Here is a 4,697-nt window from a genome sequence, read left to right on the forward strand (position 1 = left end):
ATGAGTTTTATCAACGGTGTCCCGCTTTTGTCCCGCTTTACCAATGTTAAAATCTGGTCACCTTACTGTAAGGCTGTTTATGGCGTGAAGAGTGATCCTAATCTTTTATCATTTTAACTTACCACTTTTCACTTCTGCTGTATTCGATTGGTCATAGAGACAAACCTTGGTATGATGTGGGAGGAGACTATTTACGAGTGTGAATACCAGGAATCAAGGATTATTGAGGTTCATCGTGGAGGGTGTCTATATTTATACCCAAACACCAACCAAGGTAGAATCAGAATTCTGTGAGTACACAGGGCCTGCGTGAGTGATTCTTCTGTTCTGTATGATGCCACTGCCGTTTGAGCTACAGTCATTGAGGGCTTAACTGAACTGGATCTGAAATGACCCATTCACATGATGGACAGTAGGTGCTGGCTGTTGGTTAGTAGCTGAGCTGAGGCTATCTAAAGGGGAGTCTTAGTTCGACTCCATGTGCCTTGTACACATCAGTTGGGTTCTAAGAGGAACTATACCAAGAACCAGCATCAAAAAAGGAAAGAAGTAGGAATTGGCAGTCTTCCTAAGTCTTACATTATTAATCCATTTACTGTATCTATAGATTTACTGATACTGGGTTTCATATACAGAAAATCATACAAATCACAAACAGAAACCAATCAAGCAAACAAACCAATCAAAACACACACACCCGCATGTCAGTAACAATGACTAGACAAAACGTAGAAAAACCTCAAATGGAAAAAAGCAGAAAACATTAAAAATGGAAACAACTTTAAAATAGGTCAAAAGGACGACTATATTCAGAGGGAATTCACAGGAGGCGTAATTCATGTAGAGGCACTGCAAATTGATTTGGGGCTTTCACCCTAATCTGTAGCCTTCTGCAAACTGGGTGTTCACAATTCAAGTTCTGATACCATCCTCTCCTTCAGATACGGATTTTATTATTTATAATCCTTCTATCACACAAGCTGGTGTGCTTTCTTCATGTAGACTTAGCTGACACCTCACTTAGATGGTTGTTTGTTTTAAAACAAACCTTTAAGACCCTGGGGGCTGTTCTTTCTGATAGCCAGGCACTCTAGTTTCTTTACCACACTTTGTTATAGCATCCATCTCTTCAGTGATCTTTTCATGAGGGTAAGTACATTTGTGAGGAGCAACATATGTATAATGGGAGGGAAGGAATGATTAGGACTACCACACTCCCCCCAAATTGAACTAAGGGGTCTCTCAATGGGAAGTGTATAAAATCTTACAATGTGAAAAGTGGTACTGTACTCTAAGCACTTTTAAATCCTATGGCTATAACCTTTGATTTATTTTATCTTTTCTCTCTGTCTTTGTGTATGTATGTTGAAAATACACACTAATGTATTTGCCAACACATCCTCCACATTTACAACGCAGTGACATTGATTACATTTTTCATTGTGCTCTGGCTTTAATTTAATTAAAAATTATGCAAATAACATATTTCTAGGAAAATGAGGAAAAACAGGTGCAAGAAATCACCCTATATTTCTAGTACCTGGAGGTAATTACTGTATAACTTTTGCATGACACACCATAACTTATTTCATGTAAAAATAATAATCTTCATTTATAAAAATGGAACCATCCTATAATACTATTTTGAACCTACCATTTCCACTTAAAACTACATTGTGACCATAATTCCATGACAACCTAGAGATAAATCATTACTTTAATTATCACACAGTATTTCAGTGTATATATATCAGCCAAGATTTTTGGTTACAACAGAAATCAGCTCTCAATAATTAATCAGAAAAAAAAATAGGAATTATTGGTGGCTCAGTTGAATTACTTGTTATGGCCCTTCTACCGATTGTTTTTGTAACTCACACCAAATGATTGGGCAGACACATGCAAATACAGTGTGTGAAAGTCCAATGTGGGCATTGGTCAGTTCTGTCATTCGGCTGGGTACAAAGTGAACCATCTCAGAAGCCTGGACAGAGAACCTCAGGACCATCAAAGAAGAAGAGCCGCGGACAGAGCACATCTGAGATCCCTCCGTGGAGAAGTGGCAGCAGCAGAGACAGCAAGACTGTCTCTGAACTAGGGTAAAATCGGGTGACTATGAAATAGAGTAGTGGGCTTCCTGCTCCACAGATGGATAAAGCTGAGTGCCTTTGAGCAGGAGGCTGGCTTTCAGAGTGAGACTTTATTAGTGATAAAGGTATTTTGTAGCATTTACTGGAGCAGGGCAGAGGCCAAGAGGCCATATGACTGAGGCTGGGGACAAAACAGATATACCTATGGGCATGGTTGAGTAGAGTCACTACAGACAAAGAACTGTGTCCTTAATATTTCTGATCCTAATTTGTAACCTATAAACTTCCCTAATACACCCCACAATTGCGAGTACAGTCTGTGTGTCTCTGTGGCCATTGCAACGGATTATCAAACCCAACAGAGACGTAAAGTGCTGTGGGAGGGGGGTTGGTTTCAGAATACAATGAAGTTTAGAGAGTGGGGGCATGTCTGGCTTCTGCCTTTAGGAACCTTCCTTGGGCAGATGTAGAACTGTACTGTATTCTCCTTCACCCTTATGAAATCAGAAGAGGTCAGATGTGTGCTTCAGTGGTCTCCACACTATTCTTTCCCCAGACTTGCAAGGGCATTAGATAGCTAACAAAATTTATGATGTGCTAATGCTACATTACCTTTTGCAATGCAACAAACCACCCAACTTCATGACATAAAGCGACAACTATTTTAGTCAGCTCATAAATCTTGTAAGTTCAGAAATTCTGATGCCATCATGTCTCTGATCTCAGTTGGGCAAACTCAAACTGGGAGTGGCATGAAAGGCTGGAGTCAGGGAGTAGAGTCATCTGAAGTCTTCATCTCCATGCTGGCTCGGTGCCTGAGCTGGGATGATTGAAGGTTGGGCTCCGGGCTCCAGGATCCAGTGGTCTAGTAAGCAAGGAAGAAGCTCCCTGGCCTTTTATACCTTCGTTTTGGAAGTTACGTCCACCATACTCCACTGGTCAAAAGAGTCACAGGAATTTAAGAGGTGGTGAACTAGACCCCATCTCTCAATGGGAAGGCTGTCCAGAATTTGTGCCTGTGCTCTAAGAGTCACACAATTAAGGTAAGCTGAATTGCAAAAACAAAGACACCCCAAATGAGGGTGGCTTAATGAATACAGAAGTTTCTTTCTCACATTAACAGTCCTGAGGTTAGTAGTCTAGACAGGCTTCTAAAAGTTCTTCCACCCACAACCACTTTTTGCCAGAGAAATTAGAAACAGAGACGAACATATTTGATTTTGAATTAATTTTTAGTCTTTGTACCTCCAGAAACCTTTTACTGTTGCTGAATCTTTCATGACCCGCACATTCAGTTAGGTGACCCCATATAGAGTTGAGACCCACAGTTTTAGAAGATTTGGGAGCCTGGATCAGTGAGGCAGCCTCACCTCCACATTTACCTGTATGCCACTGGAATCTAGGCTTTTTGATTAAATGGTAATCTTGAAAACCATTATCTCTGTGCTTTCTTGGGCACAGCCCTGGGCAGGAGTGTCTGTCTCACTGGCCACCCTCAGCTTACCTGCCCAGAACCTGTATTGCAATGACGTTCCTATGCTTCTGTAGGAAGGCCTTTCTTTCCTACCTTGGAACTCGTCCAAAGAGGAAAGGTGATCAAGGCAGACCTGTTTCTTCTTTTAGTAGTCCATGGCCCTTTCAGTATTCTTCACCAACACCATAGTTCAAGTGCATTGATTTTTCTTGCCATTTTGACATTCTTCACATGTGCAATTTGGTGACCTTGTGTCCATCATGTGGCACAAACATCACTACGACCCATTTCAGGATTTTTTCATTACCCGTAACAAAAGCACACTGTCCTCTAAGCAATGCTTTGGCGAGATTTGCTGTGTCACAGTGGGTAATCCGAAGAGGTGGCAAGCTACATACTCATTCCTGGATGAGTCTCAGTGGAGCCTGAGGAGAGCGATCTTACTCAGAGGGGGTGGCTGCCACAGGGGGCAGTCACTGATCCTTGTTGAGGTCAGAGCACTTGAGTAGGTCTGGTTTGCATATGGTACTTTCCTTTGTTCCCTACCCCAGCTGGGGAAAGCGTCTAGAGTCACAAGAATGGAAGGAGAAACACTGTATGGAAGAGTAACAGAAAATTGGGCAACATTTCTAACCTAGATAACGTTGATTCACAGCACAGAAGTATTGCCTAATGCTGCTTAAATTCACATAGAAAGTCATTGTTCTATGACTGACTTGCTGTCTTTTCCAAATTCACAAATCAAGCATAGTAACTATTATTTTAAAACTGCATCACAGAATTGGATGTGCCTAAATATTGTGTACAGTTTGGGAGGGGCATATGGTGGCCCTTGTGCCTAGTGTGTTACTGAGATGAACTGGGCTTGGCCTGACTGGGACTCGGAGCAGGATCTCAAACCCCAATATGACCTTGTCCCTTGCTCAAAGAGCAGTGGAGGCAGCTTCCTTGGTTCAGCAAGATGGTGGCTCTTTGGCCTCTGTCAACCTCAGGCATTTAGCTCCCCATCGACCACAGAGGCTCTTCCTGTTTGGCGGCTCTCCAATTTTAGAGTATCAGAGTCATCTGGGAATCATGTAATCAATGCAAATTCTAGATTATCTCTCACAAAAATTCCCGTTATGTAAATATGG

The sequence above is a fragment of the Echinops telfairi genome, unplaced genomic scaffold (assembly GCF_000313985.2).
Source record: "Echinops telfairi isolate 266 unplaced genomic scaffold, ASM31398v2 ScPeMD7_7422;HRSCAF=8460, whole genome shotgun sequence".
Lineage (NCBI taxonomy): Eukaryota > Metazoa > Chordata > Mammalia > Afrosoricida > Tenrecidae > Echinops > Echinops telfairi.